Genomic DNA, 26,588 nt, shown 5'->3' with positions numbered 1-26,588 from the left:
GTATCTTTATCTGATCTGTGCATTTATTCATGCAAGGAACACCATAAAGATGTAGAATTGGAAGATATTTCACGTATGCTTATCTATTAGAAGTAACATTTTATAAAATAGTCCTATGTCAAAATAACTGATAACTTCCCTTCTCTCCTGGACAGCAAACACAGAGCATTAGTTTAAAAAGTCACTATTCAAAGGCATTGTGGGTGGGTTGAGGGCTGGGCCAGTGGGTCACCATTCCAATTACTTAGGAGTCTGAGGCAGGGCATTGAAGTTTCAGAGCATTCTTTTGCTACAAAGTGGGTGCAGGGTCAGACTGGACATTTTAATGAGGCCTTGTGTTAAAATAAAAAGGTAAAGAGAGACGTGGAAGAGTAGTTACATACCTGTGAGAAAGAGAGAGGCACACAGTGGGGTACATGCCTGTGAGAGAGAGAGGCACACAGTAGGGTACAGATCTGTGAGAGAGACAGGCACACAGTGGGGTTCATACTTGTAAGAGAGACAGGCACACAGTAGGGTACATGCCTGTGAGAGAGACAGGCACACAGTAGGGTACATGCCTAGCCTGTGAAATGCCCTAGATTCAATACCTGGTAACACACACACACACACAGGTCTACAGAAACAAACTCACACATAAGAAGACTCTGTGCATTCGTATACACTCAAGGACATGGAGAATCTCTTTATATAAACCTTTAATTTAAAGATCACTAACATTTTAAAACTTAAAATATAATAAAGTTATAGTTTCTAATTTGTAAAAATAAAAAGGTAAGGCTATAAACCCAAAGGCATAGTTACTCATTCTATCTCAAGTACTTTTAGAAAAATTGACTCTGTTTTTAGTCTTAAATTAATTTCAGATTTAAGTCACGCTTTTCTTTTTTCCCTCAAAGTTACAAGCTAATGGTTCCTGGCCTGTGCTGGTGATTCATCCAGACTCAGAGAAACTGGGAATATATGCTTCAGACTGACCACACTCCTTTAAATAGTCTGCTCTTGTGGAGGGCTGAATTCCTAGGGCACATGAGCTTTAGGGAAAATTAAGAAGGAGGAAAAAACTTTCTTCAGCCAGGAATTGTGGGACACACCTGTGACATCTGTATTTGGGAGGCTAAGATAAGAGGGTCACTAATTTGAAGCCAGCCTGGGCTACACAGTGAGCGGCTGCCTAAAAATAAAAGAAACTTTGTAACCTAGTTGCCTGGATCAAAAGGATGACTTCTGAACACACCTCGAACTGGCAAATCAAATCTCTAACCACTAGTCTGGCATATTAGCCAAGTAAGCTCACAGGTCCTAATTGCTGTGTGTGGTGAGTACAGATTGTGTGTGTGTGTGTGTGTGTGTGTGTGTGTGCTCCAGTGTGCTTACCAGGTCAGAATGGGAAGCCTTGAGTATTCAGGGCACTGTCTGGAATCTTGCAAGCAAAGAGAACCGGGGGACATAGTGAGCTTTAGGTTTTAGCCCATTCATTTTCAGTTTCATGTGCCGTTGGCAACAGCGAAAATTGAAACAATTGGTTTGAGAAGCATTTTGGCAGTCAGAGGTGTTTCGGCTCTTTCCATGCCCTCTGACACAGAGATTAACCTTCTGAGGATTTGCCCTGAGGGACCGTATGGTAGGACAAACGTGGGACTTTTGCACAAGCAAAACCCAGGGCTTACACGTGAATGCCTAACATGGATAAGTAAGTGGGGTTTAAAATCTCTGTAGAGATTTTAAAATAAACACACCCCGTCATTTAAGCGGTGATACAGAAACAGACTGAAGGCATAGATTGGCTTGAGTCATTTGCTTCCCTCTTATAAAGCTATTCTTCTCCTGGGAACCTTGTTATACGGGGCGAGGGCTGGGGCATTTCCCTTAACATTTCTTTGCTGTATAGCTCCCTGTTAGATTCCACCTGTAGGGGGCTCAGGGGGACTGAAGGCAAAGGGAAGAAGAAGAGGCAATTGCCTTATAAGTGGGCTTCTGGCTTCTTGGTTACCCAACAGTCTTTACCGACACATCCATATTGCCCTTCTCTGTATCTTCCCCAGAGGTCTAAGTCTCCATTTGCCTCTCCTTCCCTACTGAGCTTCCTGGTCCTGACCACCCCAACTCTCCTATGGGTTCTCCAGTTCTGAGGGGTGCGGCACACTGACCACTTCCTTCCTGGTTTTATTTCAGGGTCTTCTTTGTGTGTTTTGGTTCCCCAATATCTGCTTAACAGGGTCTCGTAGTTAGCTTCAGCTGTCAACTTGACAGCTCAGAGTTATCTGAGGGAGTCTCAATTGAGGGGTTACCTCATTAGGTCGGCCTGTGGGCATGTCTGTGGGACATTTTCTAATTGCTGATTAATATGAAGGACCCAGCTCATTGTTGGTGATGCTTTCCCCTGGGCAGGTGGTCTGGGGTCATAAAATGTTGGCTGAGTCTGAGCCAGTAAAGCATCTTTCTTCAGTAGTTTCTGCTTCAACTGTGAGTTCCTTCCCTGGCTTCCTCAGCAGTGGGTCACAACCTGGAAGTATAAACCAAATAAGTCCTTTCTTTTCTAAGTTGCTTTTGGTCATGGTGTGTATCACAGCAACAGACAAAACAAACTAGAACACCAAGCTTTAAACCAAACAACTGCTACAGAATTAATGTTCCTGTTTTCCTGGGTTATGAAAGGAAGAGACAGAGACAGAGAGAGACAGAGAGACACAGAGAGACAGAGACAGAGAGACAGAGAGAGAGGGAGAGGCAGGAAGAAAGGACAACTTGGGGATTAAAGGTGTTTGTGTACTAAATACAGCTCCACATCACGTTGGACAAATGCCTTAGCTTGTCTTACCAAATTCTAATAGTGCTCATACTGGGCACTGTCAGGCTTCAGGGATTTTGTCTTTTCCTCCTTTTGTCCTTTCTCATTTTTTTTTTCTAGGCTGGGATCAGAGCCGAGTGTCTTGCTATGCAGTGAATTCAGCCAGCCACATCCCCAGATCCAATTTCTATTTCCTTTACTGCTTGATACTGTATTTAAATTAATTCATAGCAAAATATAAGTTGCTTATATATTCAGGTTTGTCTGTTTTTGTTTTTGTTTTGGGACAATGTCTCCTGTGTCTTAGGCTGGCCTTGAACTTACCATGTAGCCAAGAATTACCTTAAACTCTGGATCCTCCTGCCTCCATCTCCCAAGTGCTGGGATACAAGGCACTAGCACCATTCCTATCTTAAAATGCAAATTCATACATACATACAAAAAAATAATATTTGATTCCAAGTAAAAGAGTTTGCCCCTCAAAGAAAGCCTGGCCTGTGAGATCAGGTAAACTAGGATCTGGGTGACAGGAAGTGGTGGCAGGGGTGGTGGCACAACTCCACCTGGGTAACTCTCTCTTGAAAAGGAGGAACAGAGCCAAGACCAGACTAACTCTATTGCCGTCACTGTCTCTGAGAGACAGGGGAGACAGCTTCACTCTGAGAGACAGGGGAGACAGCTTCACTCTGAGAGACAGGGGAGACAGCTTCACTCTGAGAGACAGGGGAGACAGCTTCACTCTGAGAGACAGGGGAGACAGCTTCACTCTGAGAGACAGGGGACACAGCTTCAGCACACTCTGGTAGACTCCTGGGAAGAATCCCAGGTTCACGGATGCCAGACTGTCCAACATTCACTTTGTTTTGGGATGTCTTAATACGTTGGTCATATTTTTACCTTTTTAAAAGTCGTTTATGCAGTGAGCACTTGCTACGTGACTGCTAGGCTGCAGGGGAAGTTTTGGCATTGGAGATGGAAACATTATCTTCTAGTGAGAAGGCTGCATGACGTTCAGATGCAGTCAATATATGTCCTGCTGGGCAGGGAGATGGCCCAGTAGGTAAGGCCACCAAGCCTGACAACCTGAATTCAATCCTGGGACCTTTGTGGTAAGAGGACAGAACCAACTCTGACAACCACACATAGCCATGGCAAATGGGGAACTACCCATGCACAGACACACACGCACACACACGCACAAATAAAATTTAAAATATGTCTTGGGAAAACAAAGCATTGGAATATAGGCTTTTTCTCCCCTGGCTCTTGAGAAATGTCATTTTAAAAATTTTTATTAATTATTTTATTTGTTTACATTTCAAATGTTATCCCCCTTCCAGGTCTCCTCTCTGTGAACCCTCCACTCCTCCTCCTCCCCTTTGCCTCTAAGAAGCTGCTCTCCCACCCACTCCTGCCTCACCCCTCTTCCCCCTTCTCTGGGGAACCAAGCCTCCACAGGACCAAGCGCCTCCCCTCCCACTGATGACAGATAAGGCCATCCTCTGCTACATATGTATTGGGAGCTATAGACCAGCCCATGTGTACTGTTTGGTCAATGGTTTAGTCCCTGTGAGCTTTGAGGGGTCCTGTTAGTTGATATTGTTGCTCCTATGGGGTTGCAACCCCGTTTCAGCTCCTCAATGCTTCCCCTAATTTCCATTGGGGTCCCCAGGCTCATTCCAGTGATTGGCTGTGAGTATCTGCATTTGTTTTAGTCATGTGCTGGTAGAGCCTCTCAGAGGACAGCCATACTGGACTCCTGTCTGCAAGCACATCTTGGCATTAGCAATAGTGTCTGGGTTTGGGGTCTGCAGATGGATTGGATTGCATGGTGGGACGGTCTCTGGGTGGCCTTTCCTTCAGCCTCTGCTCCACTTCTGTCCCTGTGTTTCTTTTAGACAAGGACAATTCTGGGCTAGAAATTTTGAGATGGATGGGTGACCCTATCCCTACACAGGGGGCCATGTCAATCTACTAAAGGTGGTCTTTTCAGGTTCCTCTCTGTTGGGTATGTCAGCTAATGTCATCCCCTTGGGTCCTGGGAGCCTCTCTCATCTCTGGGGTCAGGGACTTTCCAGTGGTTCCTCATCCCCTGTTACTATTTATTTCTATTAATTCTCTCGGCCCCTGTGGACTGCTCTCCTGATTTTTTCCATACCTGGTCCTGTCCCCCTTTCTTCTTGTCCCCCTTTCTTCCTCCCCCTCCTCACTCCTCACTCCCATCCAGGTCCCTAGGCTTTTTGTTTTATTCAGTAATATGCAGAATACACATGGGCCTCATACATCACTGCCCACTGCCCACTACTGGCCAGGGAGGAGAGGGAGTGGGACAGGGAGGGGAGTGAGCTGGCTGTCGGTGGGGACAGCCCAGGGCTGGGTGGGGTGAGGCACCATCTGGCAGCCAAAACGCAAAACCAGGTGGCATATGTTTCCCACACTTGCTCATCTCAGCAGGGGCCATCAATCATTCTAAATAAGATGTCTGCTCATTCTAATTTCACATGGATCCCGAACGATCCACACCTCAATTCTCTGAATTCCTCCTCAATGCCACAGTGACCAGACACACTCAGCCTTTAGTAATAAGCCAGTTCAGTTGCTCAGTAATGGAGACCATTCTACTTCTGATCTGAGCATTTTTTGCTTTTTCTAGCATTTGTTTTTCTGATTTTCTTTCCTGACTGATTAAATATATACCGATTATCAGAGTGGGGAGAGATTTTTGCCCATAATGGGATTTTCTGTTCTCAGCTCTCTAGTAAAACAAATTCTAAATGTTCTTCACTTTTCTCTGTTGTGTACATTCATCTCTGCTGATATTCTACATCTCTATTAAAGTGCTGGTTGGAGGGAAAAGACGGAAGCATCTCTTGGAGAGCGATCCAGCCACAGACTTCCATATATCTTTATTCTCTCCCCCTCGGTGATAAGAGGGCTGCATTCATAAAATTACAAGCAATTTAGAAACAAATGAAGTAGAAAATGAAAGTGGAGGGTGTTGGGGTGGGGCAAAGGAGTCCAACTGAGTACCAGAGTTGGCTATGAGTACTGATTAATTGTGCCTGTGTGAACGCACAACATCAGTGCTCTGCTGGGGTTGGCCCTCAGTAAGCCTTTGTCATAAAAAGTCCTAAGGATGCTGATGGACAATTAGGAAGAAAACAAAGACCTGAGCTGGAGAGGAGTAGATGAGATTAAAGTCTAAAGGCTGGAAATAAATAATGACTGTTACCATGCTTAGCATTCAATAAAAAACCACCAGTTAATTTATATTCAACTCTATTTCAAAGTGTACAAGATGCCTTATTAAAATATATGTAGTAGAAGAAAAGTTAAAACAAAAAAAAAACCAGCATGTTGTAAACTGAGACAAGAGAATTAAGTATAGGAAAAGTAAGATCGATACATGAATAATTCATGAATAAGATTGGTCTACAATCTAACAGCACACACACAAAAATATGTGCTGGAATCACTTGAGAACGGGCCACAAGTGTGGTTCCTAATTTCTTCCACCTCTTCCTACATTCCAGCTGCATAAATATCTAACTTGGTATGCTACTGTAAATCACGACTCTCCTTGGAACTGTGACTATGAGAATTATTTCCCTTCATAAGGTAAAATGGACTAATACTATGATAAGTACTGGAGGTTTTTCAAAATGAAAAGGTCATTTTGTAGAGGAATTTCTCAATGTCAGTGGTGAAAGGAGTCCGAAGTAAAAGTACTCTCACCGAATTCAGTCAAAGGAACTCAGAAGACAAATGTGGTATGAACAGATAACACCCCGGAGAATTTTACAGGTCAATGGTCCTTACATTTTAAATTGTGAACTACTTTAGAAAACTGTCCAGTCAGTCCTTTAAAATACATATTTGAGGCTAGATAAATGTCTTGGTAGTTGGGAAGACTGGCTGCCCCTCGATGGAACCCAAATGTGATTCACAGCGTCACACAGTGGCTCAGAGCCATCTGTAACTCCAGAGATCTGTAACTCCAGACACCTTCTTCTGGCCTTCTCAAGCACCAAGCGAGCATAGGGCATACAGACATACATGTGAGAAAATGCCCTTACACATAAAGTAAAAATCTGCCTCAGTCTCTTCCCCTCTGTACTTGAAACCATCTGGCACAGGTTATGGTGGACTGGAAATAAATACTGGTCAGCTCTTTCTCAAGACCAGCCACTCCAGGATCCACAGCTCACATTTGCTCTAAGGTCTTGACTCCAGACTTACTGGGAGCCCAGAGAAGAACTGGCTACAGAGGAGGGGACGGTGCCAAGCAGCTCCTGTAGGGGTAGAGATCCCAAAATTGGCTTTGGCTTGAGGACCTCCCTGTGCTGGTCAACTCAGAACTGTCCTGCAATCTGCTCACCCTTGGCCCCTCCCACTTGGTCTGGTCCTTTTGCCTTTTCAAGAGATTCAGATGTTCTTCTCATCTGAGTGATCACCTTGCCTCTTCTTGCTGCCTCCTCTTCATTTTTCACGGGTTTCCTCCCAGGACATCTCTTGCACATTCCGTTCCATTTTGGCACTTGCTTCTCCATGTAGGAAAACTTATGCACACTGACTGTGGTCATCATACAAGTCAAGAATCCTGCTCAGGTGGAGCGACTGACCACAGAGGAGGCACGAATGCTTCACTGGGGTGAGTTTCCAAAGTCACTCGGACTCCAAGGGAAGCAAAACAGGGTTATGTAAGGGAAAAGGGGGGAGAAGGGATGTGTGGTTATGACCAGGATGGCTTCATCCATTAACCTGACACCCAAATGTCAGGCACATACTAGACAGGAGAGGGTGAGTGGGCTGCCAAGAGCTGCAAGGGAAATTCAGTTCTTGTGCTTAATGTGATGGTGAAATGCAACGTGTGAGCATACTTCCAGGGTCTTCCCAACCTACTGAACTGTCTCCATAGGATGTGTACACACACACACACACACACACACACAGAGAGATATTCACATAGATAGACACAGACATACACAGACACACACACAGATATACACAGACACAGATACACATGTACACAGACATACATTCATAGAAACATACACAGAGACACACAGACACACACAGACATAGACACAGGCACACACAGAGAGACATACATACACACACACATATAGATATACACATACACAGTGACATACACAGATACAGATACAGTCACAGACACACACACACACACACACACACACACACACACACACACACACAAAATGAGAGAGTGTTTGTTTTGCCCAAATGTCCATAAATGTTATCTTTTACGTATTTTATAAATGTTTATTGAGTTTGAAAAGACGCTATATAATTCCTGGAAAGAAGATTGCTAACTTTACAGAAAAACTCAATAAAAGACAGACATCCCCAGTCTTAGTACCTATAGATGATTGCTAGACTATATTTGGATATATGTCTTTTCAGTCATGTTTAAATGTTTTACATTGGTATAAACATGCATAACAATATACTTCTAACACACCCCTTAACATCTTCTGGATATAATATGTTACACTAACTTTAATGTTTTCTTTTCTTTTTAAGCATTTCACATGCTTGGTATTGAACAGTATCTTAGAATCCATGGGGTGAAATGTGGCCAGGCAGTGTCCACTGTTGGCACACACACACACACACACACACACACACACATCAAGACAGACAGAGGGGTGTTGACAGCCTAGGAAAATCCATTAGCAAGAGGTAAGTTTTCTTTTAACCCTTAGGGATAAAGTTATTGGAAAAGGGTCCTGGGGGAGAGTTTATTACAGTGGACCAATGGTGGTTTATCCGTATTCTAAAAGCAGAATCAGCCAATTAACTGCAAAGCCAGCTAGGAGGCAGGGCCTTTTCATTTCATTGGGAAAGACAATGCCCACTCTTGATGTCACAGAGGACAACTCTGAATAAGACATTTAAAATCTCTACATGGCGAAGGAAACAATTATCAGAAGAATCAGCCCACAGAATGGGAAAAGCCTTACCAGCTATTCATCCCACAGAAGACTAACATCCAAGAGCAAACACCAACCTCTGCCCCAATAATCTAATTAGAATATGGGCAAATAAACTGAACAGATACAAAAGAAGGACTGAAAATGTCCAATAAGTACTGAAAAAAATGTTTAATATCCTTAACCACGGAGGAGCCACAAATCAAAATGGCACCGAGATTCTATCTCACCCTGGTCAGAATGGCATCACCGAGGAAATAAAGTACAACTGCTGGGAAGAGGTAGATGGCAGCCAGTATCCCTGAATGTGCTGGTGGGAGTATGTGTTACTGTAGCCTCAGTGGATGTTCTTCAGACTAAAATTAGAATTACCACACCATCTTACTATACTGCTCCAGGGTATGTACCAGAAGAAAATGAAGTCAGCATTCAGTAGTCATTCCTGGTCATTGTGATGGGGACACTGTTTGCCACACAGCTAAGTCATGAAATCATCCCAGATGCCCATCAGTGGAAGAATGGATAAAGAAATCTGTATAATGGAATGTTTTTCATAAATTAAGAAGAACAAAAAAAAAAAAATGGTCTACATCAGTTTTGGGAAAGTAAGTGGAACAGGAGAGCATCCTGTTAAGCAAGCCACACAGATTGACAAGTGTTCCATTCTTCTTAAATGCAGACTTTAGCGGTGGGGATGACACAAACACAGAAGAGGAACCAACAGGGAACAGCAATAGACAAGGAAGACAGGAGAGCTGAATTACTATCCTTGAGGTGTACTATATAGGAGCACAACACGCAGTGGGAGCAATTACTCTGTATGACTAATACTCACCAACAGAAATGGAGGTGCGTTGATGTCACTGGGTCATTGATGTCACTGGGTCACTGTGTGTTCAGAAGAGCTGGACTCTAGAAGTGGAGTCCTGTCAGGAACAGTTAATTATGCTGATTGTTTTTCTTTCATAAATGCATAAGCATGGTGTGTGATCTAAATATGCCCACTAAAAGTGTGTATAACATGAAATGACTAAGTATGTTTTCTTAGAATTATAAGATGATGCATCTTAAGCAAAGAGAGAGAGAGAGAGAGAGAGAGAGAGAGAGAGAGAGAGAGAGAGAGAGAGAGAGATCTAGTCAAATATGTTTGTAACAACAGGTGATAAGATTTTGAAATAAAGTTAGTTTTCTTGCTGAGAAATGAATTCTCACCTCTTGTCTCCTTAAGTACACTGGGATGATAGCAGCCCTAAGTTCCTAGACTTCATAACTATGAGAAAAGTAACTGTTACTGGTTTAACTTGTACTAACCACAGTAACATAATACAGATATTCAAAGTGGAATTGGTTTGTCGTTTTAATAAATAGCTAAAAATATATGTGATCTCAAACACGGATAATGATTAGAATTTTGAGAGCCTGATGGATTAGTGTCCATTAAATGGTGTGTTGGTAATAATTTAAAAAGAAATGTCAGACCTGGAATAGAAATAGATAACATATTAAAGTTATAGAATATATATGTACATGAGAATCTATACTATATCTTAAATACAAGAAAAGTTGAAATATGAGTACTAAACACATTTGGTTATGCTTTAGGACTATGTTGTTAGGGAAACTTTAGGAGATACAACTTTTGTTACATTGTGGCAGAATGTTTCAGTTGTGTCACATAGCTAAGGAGAAAGCAGAACTTATAAGCAAAGACTTGTCTGCTTAACTCAAGGGATTTCTAAGTAACATCTTACAGGAATGGACTTGTTTGTTCTTGGCAACAATAAACTTGTCGCAAGAGAAAAATAGATTGGTAGAAGGGAAAAAAATAAGATAATGCATCTTAAATGATACTATGTTCCAGACTGTTTACTGTTACAGCGTGCATTGATATTCATGATTTACATGAGCAGGCCTCTAGTGATGAGAGCCCTCGGGCACTGTGGCTCTTATAGTGGGCACAGTACTGGAGGAAATGGTCTCGGGCATACACTTTTGCAAATGTGTGTGGTTTTCTTCCTATCATAAACCAAAATGTGGTGTTAAATTACAGGAATTTGAAAGGGTACACCTTGACATCTGAGGAAAGTGATAGAGAATTGTCTTACTTGAATGGCATTAATTCCTTAAAAGTAGATGAAAGAGCAGGGACATATAGAACAACCACCTGCTTGATCATCCACCCACCCACCCATTTATCCCTCCCTCCACCCACCCAGCCACCCAGCCACCACCCCTTTATCCATCCCTTTTCCTATTCATCTGCCCACCTTGTTATTCATCCATCTATAAACTCACACAACCACACAGTCTTTTAATATTCCATTGCTTAAAAGTTCAGTGTCTCTTTAAAATAATCCAAATTCTCATAACTGTGAGTCCTATAAAATAAAAAACAAGGTAAATACTCTTAATCAAAGAGAAAAGCACCAGAGAACGGTTATAATCAGACCAAAGGAAGACTGATATTCAACAGTATAAAAAGCTCAGTGTCCAACATTTGGGACTCACTCATGATTCTCCCTTCAAAAGACTCACACAGTGTCACATCCCATATCCTGCCATCCACAACACACACTATTTGTCTCTTAGGCACAGGATGGCTCCATCCCACACTGCTGTCCCTAGTGGATATCTCACAGTCTCGATAGCATCATGAAGATGCCCAAGTCTCCACTGTAACCGAGGCCACACTTTCACTACTAGCCTCTCTGGAGTTCTGACTGTACTCCAACACTGCCTGCCACATGGGCTAAGCCTCAGCTGTTCTGCGTGACCTCTTCATGCTGCCCAAACCTGTACCACTTGAGAGACTCCTGCACATGACCAAGTTCAGCTGCCAGCTTAAGATGTAGCCTTGATCCCCACAGCTCCCAGCTGCTGTGTCCTGACCCTGAGGAAATGCTTTCAGGAGATATCACCTCACTTACACTTGTCTCTTATTAATCACGGCTGATTTTTTTCAGCTCCAACTGACCAGCATCCATTTTCCCACTAAAGCAAAGGTTTTAGGCTCACAGACTCTTAATTAAATGTATATCACATATCCATCCTGTCTTGGTAGATTCCTTGCTTTTCTCTAAAACTTTGCAAGCCAGATCTCCACTGTCTGCAATGATCTCAAAATTCCTATCTTCTGAGACCCCACAAAGAGCCTAGTAAGCTCTGAGCACTTGCTTTTTCCAGATCAAAGATCCAAACACTTCGTTGACCCTGCACAAACCCAAATTGGTTAAGTTCATCAAGCAACACCATACACGCAATACCAATTTCTGCCCCAGTTTGCTTTTTATTGCTGTGATAAACACTTCAGCCAAAAGCAACCTGGGATAGAAAGTTGCTTATTATATCTTAGGACTCCAAGGTCACAATCTGTCTCTGAAGGAAGACAGGGCAGGGACTCAAAGCAGGAACTAAAGCAGAGATCATGGAGGGATGCTGTTAACTGGCTTTCTCAGTTTTTTACTTTTCTTTTATACCCAGGCCCACCTGCCTAGGGCTAGCACAGTCTGCAGTGGGCTGGACTTTCCCACATTAACCATCAATCAAGAGAATGTCCCACTGACCAATCTTATGCAGAAGTTCTCCAAATGAGATTCCTTCTTCCCCAGCATGTAATTTGGCAACTGAAGCTATTATGCCTCCTAGCTATTGAGTCCCCTCTTCACTGTGTTTGAATGAGAAGTGTCCCAACAGTCATGTGTTCAAATACACAGCTCCCGGTTGGTGGCACTGTTTGGGGGGGTTATGGAACCTTCAGGGCCTTTAGATGGTGGCGCTTTTCTGGAGGACGAAAGTCACTGGGTTCAAGGGTGTTTAGCAGGGTGTGTGTGTGTGTGTGCAAGTTTTGAGAGCTTATGGCTTGGACACACTTTTTGCTCTCTCTGTGAACAGATAAAAATGTTTTCTGTCAGCTCTCTGTTCTGAGCACCAGCTAGCTTGCCTTCTGCTCCATTATGGACTGTTGCAATAGAACTCATGAGCCAAAATGAACTATTAAGTTGATTTTGATCTTGTATTGTATCAACCAAGAGTAGCTAATACACCATCCATCCCTTTCGTTACCCATCCACCCATTATCCATCTATTTATCCACCCACCCATCCGTCCGTCCATCCATCCATCCATCCATCCATCCATCACTTTACTTACCTGTCTCTCCACTCCTCTGCCTGTCAACTTATCCATACATTATCCACAAATCCATGTCTCTACATACATACACATAATTCCCTCTGTAACATTATTTTACTCTGTGCAAGTTGATTATGCTCAGTAACAATATAGAATTAGCTGCTATCCTTCAGGGAGATTACTAAAAAGTTTAACTTTACCTCAAGATTTTTTTTTTTTAATCCTGTAAGCACTACATTAAAAAGTTTTAGATAGAGAAGTATCACAATCAGCTTGGTTGTTGTTTGAATCGAAATATTTGACATTTGATCAGGTTGGACAGGTGGCAGGAAAGGAGCCGACATCTGGAGCCATCTGTCTGAAGATGGGATCTTCTCTGGGAATCACATTTACCCAGAGCTTCTGAACCCAATGCTCCAGACAAGCAGATGTCACCGGGGCTGCTTAGAGAACAGCCTGAGACCCAGCAGCCTGGTCACAGCTGACCTGGGCTCGTAAAGATAGGAGACTGATGTCACAGGAGGCAGCGACAGGACTCTCCAAGGCTCCTCACATTCACCCTTGCTTACCTTGGCCTCCAAACCCCTTGTCCTTGTCCTTATAACACGGAACTCCCTTTCGCTGGTGACTCTTCCTTTCTCTTGGCTTAACTAAGGTGACTTCTCTCAGGTTTCAGTTGTAGTCACTTCCTTCAAGAAACCACTGTAGCTGAAGATGGCAGTGTCTGGCATCAATGTGAAAAGAGGCTTTTGTTCCAGAGGGGACATGTTTTCCCAATGTAGGGATATGACAAGGCAATGGGGTGGAATGGGGGATCAGAAGGGAGTGCACCTTTGTGAAGGCAACTGGAGCGGGAGGGGAAATGGGAGTGAGGTGGGGGTAAAGGGATAACATCTAAAATGTAAATACAGTATCTAATTTTAAAAAAAGAAAGAAAAAAGGGGGAAAAAAAGAAGAAAGAAACTGTAGCCTCAGAGGCTGGGCCATGTGTTGCCATGGGTATTACAGTCCTTACCATAGATGAGTAACAATGTGTCAAGGGCCAATACAATGTGTCAAGAGCCAATACTATGTGCAGGCCTGGCTTGGAAATGAGGCAGCATTTTTATGCCATAGTGAGTGTAAACAATGTTCCCTGAAGGTGGGCAGTGTATAGCCTGTGCTACTGTCTATATTTACCGTGATATGTTACCTTATCCTGTGACTTTCTCATTAGGTTGTCTAGTCCAGAAAGACAGACATTCCCCCTCACCCCTATATCCCAAGGAGTGAAAGAGTGAGAGTGAGGAGGGAGAGGAGGCAGAGGGAAGATATGAATAAACATGTGACAGAGTCTTATCATAGAGCCCAGGCTGGCCTGTTTCCATGTGTCAGACTGCTGGGATTAGAGGCCTGGGTTACCAAATTCAGCAAGGACCATGCCTCTTTTGCTTAAGATACTCCCAACCCTAGCATTATTGCTGGTGATTATGAAGCACTCAAAATTTGTCATTAAAATATCAATACTGTCCTTGTTAATACTGACAATAGTGAAATATGCCCTTCCTGTGTAGCTACATGGAAAATGTTTTATGTTTTATTTCCTAACAAATTTGCCAGGCTACCCACTAGCAGGGTAAGACTTGCTTTTGCAGGGACATGAAGACAGTCTGGTTTGAAGGTCTCAGTCACCTCTGAATAAAGAATCAAAAAGGAAACTTCCTTGAGATAGTCCGAAAGACAATTGGTCTCAGAAGTTCCACCCCAAGACACAGGCTGATAACTGACAACCTTCTGTCCTTCTAATCTGCAAGGGTGCCTGGGAAATGAAATCTTTAGTACCACGTCCTGGGTAGTAAAGGTGAACAGATGCACTATAGCCTAGGAGCATTTCCAACACAGGCTCTGAAAGTGTGGCAGGGAAGGTCTGAGCCATTGCCCGCCCACCTCAGCAGAGCTGTCTGCAGAGGAGTAAGGGTGTTGCTCTGTTTCCTGCTGTTGAAGAACCTCCAGCTACCTTCCACATCCACTCTCCTGAAGGTTCTACAGCACATATATTTAGAGTAATTTTCCACTAGGTGCTTACAACTAAATGATGGACCCAAGAAAGAAACTGCCCGGCTCCCACACAGTCCTAGGCAGGGCGCCAGGGCTCTGCTCTCGAGATAAGCAAAGACAAATGACATATGGAAGCAAGAGAGATAACATGTCCCTTCGCAAGGACAGTGTAAGAATTTGGAATAGTCACGTCCTGCTTCCTGCCACGACTCAGCCACGGTCCTTTCACAAGCTAAATCAAAAGCAACAAACAAACAAAGCCAAGCAAGAAATAGCAGCAGATCCAACCGTTGTGTGTGCCTATGAGAGGGAGGAAAAGGCCTGCTCAAGAGGCTGCAGAGCCCACAGGCCTGGCCGAGTTCATCTGTGAGCCCAGGGGATTGTGAATTCAAGGTCAGTTTGGGCTGTATAGTGAAAACTTGTTTCAAAAAAAAAACTGTAAAATTAAAGAGAGACTGCAGGCCGAGTTCTCTCGGGTTTTGCAGGAGACAGGAAGACATTTAGTTAGCAGCTGGAAATTTGGTACTGTGAATGTCCTGCCAGGTTCCCCCCAAACACAGGTTTGTGGGCTCAGAGGGGACAGAAGTAGCAAATTCTTAGAGATTTCATTCATGATTGCTCATGTGCTTCACTGTAAACAAACACACAGAACCAGAACTGGGGTCCTTCCTGTTTAACCCGAGTCTTCAGGACTCAATCCCCAGACAATGAAAGCTGCCCATCTGTTTAAAAACAAGAGGAACAAACAGTTTGGTTAAGAAACACAAGGAGAACCCCCCCCCCCCCAGAAAAACTGCCCCATGCAAAGGCAGTGTAAGTGACTATCATTATTCCATAGTCTAACGTGACTGAGGAATGGTTCAGTCTGCCTGCAATCACGCCTTGCCGTCTCAGAGAACCATGATTCCGCCACACCCATCATCTTCTCCAGAAGGGTGCCTGCCCTGGTGAGCCTCTTCATTCTGTGGTTTTAACCAGAAGCAAGGGACTCACCTGGAGCTGGAGTCACACTGTTTCTCCCAGGTGTATCTTAGAGGATCGACAGGTACCACAACCATGTGATGTGCAGGACGCCATTGGCTTCCAGCACTGACAGTGGCTTTCCTGAGAATGGCTGGCTGGCCTGTGAGGAGTGCTGAGGTCACCTGATGTTCCTGACTGGCGTGGACAACAACAACAATGGCAGACTCAAGTCCAGAATTTCAAATAACAGTACAACACAACTAACCTTTTCCTTTGTTTAGAATAACCGATACGTATCCAACATTTTGAATAATGTCCTGAAGTCTATGACTTTTGAAATTATCAACTAAGTCAGTCATTGTTTTGGTAAAAGCTTATGGTATCAGGGCCAGCAAGATGGCCCATTTAGGAAAGGGAATTGCTGCCAAGTCTGGTAACCAGGGTTTGATCCCAGGGTTGCATGTGGTGGAAGGAGAGATTTGACTCCAGTAATTTGCCCCTTGGCCTTTGCCCACATACCATGGTACATGTGCAAACAGGGATGTCTGTGCACACTAATATTTTTAAATGCCATCAAAGGAATTCTTCCCACATATCAGTACTTTCTGTGTTTTTACTAAGACACGCACCTTTTAGTGTTCGCCGTCCTCCTCCTCCTGAGGCCTTTGGCCTTCCATGACAGAAATCGCTGATCCATCTTAGCACCATCTCTCCCTGAGCACAGACCAGCTTCCTCACAACAACAACTCGATACTCTGCTGACACTGTTACGGTAAAGCTCATTGGCCCTTCTGCTCAGAGAAAGGTCCCTTCACCCCTGTTTCCCAAGGTTGGCTAAGTTAGATGTGTTCAGTTCCCTGTGAAATAAATAGCTTTTACTTTCTCTCAAAACATGTCTCTTCATTGCTTATTATTAAACTAGACATGACTTTAACATGTCTTACATATACCAGCATTAAGTTCTCATATGTACAAGATAAGTTCCACTAAATAGCCAACCTCCCAAGATATAAAACCTGAGTTGTTTTGTAAAAATACTTTGGTGTGATAGAGAATCAAAAACATGATCGATATTATCCAACCCAGCAAAACTAACTTGTTGAAGTTTTCAGGCTGCCTATGGACCACTGTTCTACTTATAATTTAACACATAAATTAATTATAATTTAAACTTATCTAGGATTATTTTGTAAATTAACATAAAGTGTGCAGAAATTGTATTAGTTGAGGTAAGTTGTCTACTGTCAAGATTTCAGTACCCATGTGTAATGATACCCTTCCAACCAGGGCTTCGAGAAACTGGTCTTCTCCCAGTGAAGTGTAACAGTCCCAAATGCTGTGATTGTTATTGCTTTCCATCAGAGAAGGTTGGGGTGTCATCACCTTGAGGTCACTGAGAGCTTATCCAGGCAGCAAACAGATGAGCCCAGATGGACTGGAAGATTGTTTCCTCCTCCATCCTGAACCCTGGGCATCACTTCCTTCCTGTGATATAAAAGGTCTCATGGAAACTCCACACTGGCTGAGGCTGTGTAAGCAAAGCTTATGATGTGACCTCACCCCTCACTCCTCACTTTCTTCTCTCTGGAGTCCCAGGCAGCATCTAGACATGGAGGACATGGTGTGACAACTTTGGAACAAAGCTCATGCATGACCAAATGCCCTGAGACCTGCCAAACATGCTAGGATTCAAGCCACTCTGGGCTATAACAGATGCCAAATCCCCTCTCCTTTCGAGGGAGAGAGCCTACTGGAGAGCTAAGTGCTGAGTTCCCTTCCCCACCCCCTACTATGTGAGGAGCTGAACCCCAGCATCCTGGTTTCACCATGCCACAGGGGTAGCTATCAGGTATCCATAACTGCTTTGGGAAAGAACACAAAGTTGGGTAAGCCCATCAGATCACATCTGGGGAGAGTGGAGTAGTGGAGCATGCTTTCCTTTTCTCCCATAGGCATATGTGCATCTGTGCATGCAGATGTGTGCATGTGGATGTGGATGGCAGATGTCAACGCTGAGTGTACTCTCTGAATCTTATTTTCTGAGGCAGGATCTCTCACTGACCCTGACACTGTCTGGTTCAGCTAGGCTGCCTGGCCAGTGAGCTCCAGGGACCCACATGGTTCTGACTCACCAGCACTGTGACTGCAGACATGTGCAACCACAGACAGCTTTTCATATCGGTACTGAGGTCAGGTCCTCGTACTAGTGTGGGCTTGACCGATGGCATCCTTGGTCCACTCTTGGTTATCTGTGACATGGTGACGCTTCTTACCCCACCTGCCTCCTAGCACTCAGAGAGGAAAAAGCCAGCTCATGGAGGCGCTGGTGCTGGTCAGTAATGGAGGAGTGGCCTGAGGACAGGGGGCTGGGAGAAGCACAAGTGGCCAGTTAGCCTTTCCCTCTTGTCCACCTGCTCTTTCAGACATGCAGCTCTTTCTCTAGACTCAGGTGGCATGCCTGAAGGATTTGGATAATATCTTGTGATTTTACCTTTCAGTTCATTTTCAACTATGGCTTCATTTTTCACTGGGCTTAAGATTCAGTACCAATAGTAAGTTTAGGGTTTTGGTGCTCCTTTGTTTAAACTTTATCCCAGGTTTGATGGTCTTGGTCTGCAGGCTTTAAACAGTGGTATCTAGTGGGGCTGGGGAATCTCAGGCACAGAGCAGCACATGATGCTGTGCTTCATTCAGATCTCAGGTGTCTCACGTCCCTGCACAGGTCAAGGTCAAGGGATGATGCTCTGTAAGACTCCGTTGGCAGAAACCTGCCCACTGCCCTTTCTTCTTTTCAGAAGAAGCAGAAGAGCTGACTTTCTGAGGACCACCCCTCCCCAACCCTACCTTCTCTTTCTCTGGTCAGTTGTGGTGGGTTAGAATAGGACACTGAAAGGGAGCAGTTGGCTGCAGCTCTCAGCATCCCACATCGGACATAGTCACAATGTGAGGATGAGTGGGGCACAGAGCAAAGTGTATTCCACTAAAAGATAGAAGCCCAGGACCTCATTCTGCTGAATTCTAATTTTAAAATCAGTATTTTTGCTCCATGTAATGGCTGCATTAGCAAGGCATAGACACCGATACAAATTCATTTCTCTTGGGTTAAAATACCTTATTATTCTTAACTGTTTCGTTCAAACTCACTCAGTCATTAGCATACATAATCTTAGCAGAGTACAGCTAATCATCTCCATTCCAGAGAGGAGTCTCTGTGGCTTCGCAAACCCCTCCTTTGTAGCCACCCATCAATCTCTCATTTTAAATTAAATAAATGTTTGTACACATGTGTTATTAAAGCAGTGTCAGGCTGGCCCAGGTAGGAACGTGGAAAGCAATTGCTGATATCTAGAATGCTGTTCCTTTTGCTTCTCCAGTTTTCTAGTACATTCATATGTAATCTCTCCCAGCTGGTAAGGACCCAGCTCCTGGAAGAGGAAGAGAAGCCCAGCCTGTTCCCCAGCTGCATGTCATTATGTTAGTCCCAAGCCACAGGAAATGAACAATCATTTAGCCTTGACAGGTACATCCAGAAACTCACTGTCTTCCTTTCAACCTCCCAAAAAGTCAGGGTCTGCAGAAGGTTAGCTTTAAAGCATGCTTTACCTCCACACCCCCAAATTATGAGGCTATCTTGTGCAAGCTTTTGGAAGCACTCTAGAGAAATATTGCCAACAGACTTAGAAACCTGGGAGAAAAAAAAAAAAAACAACCCAAGCAACCAAAATATGTTCTGCTCTGCTTATGAAGATAGGAACTTAGTGGTCCCTCATGACTGGGGAAGGTCAGTCAGTCTTACTTGGTAAAAAACTGGGGTGTAACTCAATGGTGGTTTTAGTGGCCTCTCAGACCTCACTCCAAAGCAAAGCCATCAGCAATGTGATCCTGTTACTGGAGCCTCCAGAGGAGACTCCATGCTAGGGAGGAGCTTATCTTTGTCATTATAATTATTCCCTTTATGCTGGTGAAAGTATTTCCATCTGCTAAAGATACTTTTCCAAAGTTGGAATTTACTCAACACAAAACAATTCTCTTCTGTTTGCTATGTAGTTAAGCTGGGGACATAGCTCCATGCCTGGCCACCACCTCGCAGGCCTCCATGTGACATGACAACATAGCAACAGGACATGGGGAGGCCGTGTGGCCTGCCTGAGTGGCATGTCCTCCCTGGCTGCCCAGAGGGACAGCTTGTCTCCGGCTCCCAGGAGGGGACAGCTGTTTAGTCTACGGAGCGGGGGATTTTCAGACACTTACTCCAGCTTCCTGTGCTTTGCCCCTCACTGTGGACCATTTGTGGGTGTCATTCTTTATCATGGAACCCAAATCAAACTCTGCCTTTCTACCACCTTCCCCTTCTGTTCCAAAAGATCAGAACCATAGCTTAAAAGTGGAGCACACATGCTTCTCATAGGGCTGTTCAGGAGCCGGGGCGACAGGGACTGATGCTGGCCTTTGTCCTCATGTTTCAACACCCTTTCCAGGGGCTCTGTGATACATGCTGGCTCATATGCCACATGACTCACCTAGTCTAGTGATCCCTCCTTGCCGCCAATCTCCCTTCCTGTTTCCACCGTCTAGCAGTTTGAGAATATCTGCTTTTCTTCCATCTAGATAGATTCAGCAATGTGCGGCGAGTGCTTGGTAAAAACCTTGGTGCAGAAACCCTGAGTCTCCCAGCAGCTGGCTGGGCTGCACTGGGCAGTGTGACTCATGGTGACAGCATGCATTCCTGGGCAGCATTTATAGGTAACCAGTGGCTGAGCTGTTTGCAGGTGCCCCGCATGTGAGTCTCCTCATCCAAACACACCTCCACGCTGCATTGGCACCTTTTGAAGTCTACCTTCACAGGGTGAGCAGGAAGACCACAGCACTTTTATTACAGCTGGCTTCCTTGGCTGAATTAGCATTTATATTTTCCCAGTAGAAATCCCCCAAATTGAAAGTCGAGAGGTGTCGGCTAGCACCACTTTAGTTATGGTTGTGTCAACATTTCCTATAAACCTTGTTTTTCTAGGGTTTATAACTAGACCATAAAATTTTGCTCAGCTCTGAGACTTGGCATAGAGAGTAAACCTGGGAGCAACTTCTGCAGAATTTGAGGAGGGGAAAAAAAAAATAAGTTCAGCTGTTGTTACCACATGCTCGTGACCATACCGATGAGCTTAAGATGCACTTTTTATATACAGAGAGGAATGAGCGCCTCAAGGGGTTATCTCATTAATATGGGATAATTGCTCTAGGTAATTTTTAGAGAAAATATTAATGATTGGGGTCTTTCCTTCCCACCCACTGGCTGCATCTCCAGGTACCAGCTTATGCAGAGCAGTTAGCTGTGCACACTAATACAATTTGGCATTTGCATACATCTTAGGGCATCAGACCAATAACGCTTCAAAGGACTCTTGATAAGAAGCTAATGGCCCATTTCAAGACACATATTCCCTGAGGATGGGCACCCCTGCCTCATCTTTTTTTAGTTTTCTATACCTATATTTCAATTTTCTCTGATGACCCTAAAGCAGCAATGTGATGCTTAGAGGGAGTCTCCTTGTGTCCTGAGACATCCTTCTCCAAGGAGGGGCTTGTTCTCTGTGTCCCGGTTGGTCATGATCCCCTCTGTGGTGGGATAGTTGAAGCAGTGCCCACACCCACACTTGTTGACATTTTAGGTGCTGCATTGCCTTGTACTGGATCATCATCTTCGGGGCGATGTCAGAGAAGGTGATAGAAGAATCATAGAGCAAAATTAATTTCCTCCAGGATTTGAATCTAAATTCAAGGACTGAAAATGGAGTTCCATCAACCCTTGGGCTATCTGTGACCTGTCTGGGGACAACAGTGACACTCAGTAACCTTCAAGGGTTACTGACAGAATGGATCCAAGTCCTCATTCTCCAGAAAGCACACTCAAATTTGTAGCCTACCTTGTAACCCAAAAGCGTCTGTGTCAGCACGTGGTATCCACGGACACTTACCACGGGCCCTTCACTGACTCAGGAGGAAAGGCGCTGGTCTCTCAGCATAACAGCCATAACCACTCAACCTCAGCCTGTCCTTTGCAGCTTCTGGAAGCTTCCTCTTTTTTTCTCTTTGCATCCTGTTTAACACTGACCACTTTCCCAATGGGGATGACATCAGAATTGGGCGGCTCATTGCCATGGACTCTAACCCAAATGGGCTGCAAGTGCTACTGTCGTTCTTTAATCTTACCTGCTTTTAACATACTCCTCCTGCAGCCGGCCATCCTTGCCGGTGGTGAGGCTATAGTAAAACAGAAACTCAAGAGTTCTCGGGAGAGTCTGTCGTGTTGAACAGTGTTTTGCCGGGGCAGACACGTGAAGGAGTGTCTTCCTGGAGCAGACACAGATGAAAGGCTAAGGCAGACTTGTGAAGGAACATTTCACTGAAGCAGACAGGAGAGAGGATGTCCTGCTAAAGCAAACACGTGAAAGGACACGTGATGAAGGACTCTTTGCTAACAACACGCATGTATTGGTTCGCCTTACATTGGGTGGTTGAGCTGCATTTGTGGGGACTCCACAGACGCGGCCTGATTGGATATATATTCTGAGGCAAGTCATATGTGATGTTTGGAGGGGATAAATAGGTATAAAAGTGACAGAGACAACACTTGGCTTGCTGGTACGGCTCGATTCCCTGAGAAAGGCTTAGCTGAGGGAACTTCTGGTGTCCCTCCTGGTCCCTCCAGGCTGAGGCCTGGCTGTCTCTGCTAGGTCTTGTCACTGCTGTTGCTAACCCTACTCTACTGAACTGGACTGTTGGTGTATCTGAGAGGTGTTTGTGAGTGGATCAAGCGGCTGCTGCCTGCTAACCTGTGAACTGAACTGCTGATTCCCAGACAACAGGAGCAGGAGTTGCGCCAAAGAACCTTTCTAAACAGGTCCACTTCTCCCGTATCCTTTCTTCCCCATGACCTCTGGTGGGCGGTGGGTTAGAAAGAAGGTTAAAGGATTTAAGAACCATCATTTAAAAACAGGATTTGAAAAAAATAAAGTTATAATATAGTCCTGGCAAGTTAAGATTTTTTTTCCATTTTTTTGTTTGTGATGGGATGTCCTGTATCCAAGGGTAGACTTGAATGCTAGTCCCTCCTGTTGTTGCTCTGAGTGCTGGAGTCACAGTGTGTGCCATCAGACCCAGAAGCCTTCCTGCTCTTCGTGGGTTATATCCCACTCTGCCTGAGAGTGTCTTCCTGCCACCCACCTTGAACAGAAGGGATCCATGTCTGTTATAGATGACTGCCTACCAGGAACATCTGTAAAGTACCATTATTACACTCGGTCCTGGCCATGGCTGGCTTCGGGAGTGTGCAGCTTGTGCTGGGCAGGGCCTACAATGGCTTTTGGGTTCTGTTCTTGCCATTTTGAACTAATAACTTGTGAACAGGGGTCTCATATTTTCCCTTTGCACAGGGTTTTGGTGCTGTGTCTGGCCTGATCTGTCTCTCTGGCTAGCTATGAAGACTCAGCCTGACATGATTTGCTGAGGTGCTAGAGGCAGGTTGATGAGGGTGCTGAGGTGGGAGGTCCCTTGTCCTTAGTAGAAAAGGGATTTAGTAGGGGCCTCACTGCCCCTCCAGTGACTGCCTACCCTGGAACTCTGTGTTAGCAAATCCTAGGTAGCAGCCTTAGTGTGATTTCTGCCTGAGGTTGGCTAAAGAGGGGTCCTTTCAGCTGGTGTGACAGAAGTTACCTGTGCACTCTTCTCTTCCAGAAGCCTGGATGATAAACATGAAGGGGACATTGGACACCTCAAAGCACCCATGCTCAGGAACTGAGGCCATTCCTCTGAACCAGCCTGCCCTCGGAATCCCCTATTTTCTCAGAACAGGTGCCAGACATCCTGGGTACACTGAGAATACATCAGTGAGCAAGACAGGGACTCCCTTGTTCCCAAGGGGACTAAGACAGTGAATGCAGTAAAGCAAGTAAATACACGTATTTGTTGTGTGAAGGAGGGGGATCTGACTCAAGATCCCAAAGAGCTCAGGACCCATGGATTACCTGAGAAGCGTTTCTCAGTAGAAGGTTAAGTGAGTTTCAAACCTAGAGGGGGAAGCCAGGGGCTCCTGTGGCTGGAAAAAGGTGATAGGAGAGAAGGCCAGGAGGACGACAGTCCTGTAGGTTTTTGAGAGACTCAGAGTCTTTAAGGCAGCTTGGAGAGGAAACGTGATTACATCTGTTTTCCCAGGATCTCCATGAGCAAATGCTACAGAGAGCAAAGGGAGAAAGGGAGGCATTCGGAACATTATTCAAACGCTCAGAGGCAACCTGTTAATTCCTGACATGGAGGTGACCCCTGACCTGTACTCCCTTCTTCCCAGATGTTTCCCAGGCCCAGCAGAATCTGCAGCCAACACACCCACCCACCGGAGAATGAAGCAGGTCTCCAAACCTAGGGATGCTTTCAGAACAGTTCCCTAGATGCTCACCTGGGGATGTTGATGCCTGCAGCTGGAGGCCGGGCTGCTCACCACTTCTAACCTCCCATCCAGGCTTCTAATGGGGCTCTCTCCAGGCCACTGGCTCTGCAGCTGCATCTGTGCCGTTTGGCTCACAGTGAGCTTATATTCTAACTGGTCCCCAGAGCCATAAACTCAAGTTAGTAAAACACCTTTGCAGGCAGTAAAAGGTGTATCCCTGTGAGGTCAGAAAGCTCACTTGGCAGGAGAGTAAATGGATGTGGCCCAAAGGGCATGGAGAACTAGAATGTGGGGCTTAATCCTAAGGTGAGGGGAACAGCAGCTCTGGGTGCCTGGTGAACTAGGGAAAGGGCAGTCAGTAAAAGACAGCCTCTCCAAGTCCCTCATTTCCACCTACCCCATTTATTTCCCCCTTTCTCAGGCTGGCCTAAATTCATGGCCTTCCTGCCCCTGCCTCTTAAGTTCTAGGACAACAAGCATGCAATAGTCCAACTACCCTTGCAAATAAAAATACAACTGGACTGACTGGTTTTCTGTGTCAACTTGACACAAGCTGGAGTCATCACAGAGAAAGGAGCCTCAGTTGAGGAAATACCTCCATGAGATCCAGCTGTAAGGTATTTTCTCAACTAGTAATCAAGGGATCGGAGGACCCATTGTGGCTGGTACCATCCCTGGGCTGGTTCTATAAGAAAGCAGGCTGAGCAAGCCAGGGGAAGCAAACCAGTAATAAATATCCCTCCATGGCCTCTGCATCAGCTCCTGCTTCCTGACCTGCTTGAGTTCCAGTCTTGACTTCCTTTGGTGATGAACAGCAATGTGGAAGTGTGAGCTGAATAAACCCTTTCCTCCCCAACTCGCTTCTTGGTCATGACGTTTGTGCAGGAATAGAAATCCTGACTAAGACAACAACCTTACTTTCAAGTGTCACATTGTCCAGGACCAATTAAGAGCATTGTGAATATTCTTTCCCAAATTGAGGCAACATCATTGGCAGGGTAATGTCTCCTCACTCTTTCCTCGTTGGGCAACACTCCTCGGAATATTAACACATAAATCTTGTCGAGCTGTTTTAGTGAGTATCTAGTGATTTGCCCAGATGTTTGCAGAAGCTCTCCCAGGGCTTCAGAACCTGTACTTACCTGCATTTTCCACTATCTGCAGGGACACCCAGAACAGAGTGGGTCCTGGGCCTAACATCAGAAAACCCACTGGGCTCTGTGAGCTCAGGAAAGTCACTTAATCACTCACAGGGAACGATTTCTTATCTGGAAAACAGCTCCTACTCACATTGGTTTGGTAAAATCACATGGGTAAGAAAATCCTGTATCAACTGCTCAGGGCATGCAGCATCACCCAGCTGCCCGTTTGTGCAGTTAGAACCTGGACTTCCTCAGCAGCTCCTTCCAAAATTCTGAGAGCCAAAGGCAAATTAAATATTTCAGACATTTTAAGAACCTTCCAACCACATCTTCAGGTTTTTATTGTTATTTATTTATTTATTTATTGTTTTAAAACACAAGAAAGCCAGGTTGGGGGGTTATACCACTCAAGTCCATACCATTGAGACGTACTGGGTTACAGGTCACAGCAGCAATGAACAGGGGGTAATAAATTCCACAGATTAGAATTAAGTAAGAAAAGGGAAGGGGAAACTGCTTAAGGCCCGAATAAACAGTGCTGTAAAGTGACTGCTCCATGGAGCTCAGGTATAAGAGTAGCTAGATCACTAATAGGTGTATTTGAAAACACCCTATGGGGGGCCCTGGGGAAGTGCCTTGATGAGGAAAGCGCTTGACATGGAAGCAGGAGGACCCAAGTTCAAATTCTCAAATCCAAAGTAAAAGCAGACACGGTAGCATGGGTACCCACATTCCCAGAGCTACAGGTAGCTGGAAAGTAGATACAGAATCCCCAGACCCGTTTGGTCACATGGTCTGCACAGTGGGACACAACAAAAGAGACCCTGTCTCAAATAAGAACTCATATGACAGCCATGGTTGTCCTCTGACCTCCACATTTGCACTGGGACACTTGTGCACAGGTGCTCGCACGCACACACACACACACACACACACACACACACTGTGTAGGGGGATAGATCCTCCTCTGGTCACAGGGAGCACTTGCAGAAGAGAGAGTTTGGAGGGCTGACACACTATGGGATCTTGAGACAGTTCTCCTCAGGAGCCCTTTTACAGAAAACACTCCCCAGGCAGCACTGAAGCACCAAATGAGGCATCTTCTGGGTGGATGCTTGGAGCCTTGC

Source organism: Micromys minutus (assembly GCF_963924665.1).
Source record: "Micromys minutus genome assembly, chromosome: 5".
NCBI classification, from domain to species: Eukaryota; Metazoa; Chordata; class Mammalia; order Rodentia; family Muridae; genus Micromys; species Micromys minutus.
The sequence above is the reverse complement of the archived record's forward strand: the minus strand, read 5'-3'. Positions refer to the sequence as shown.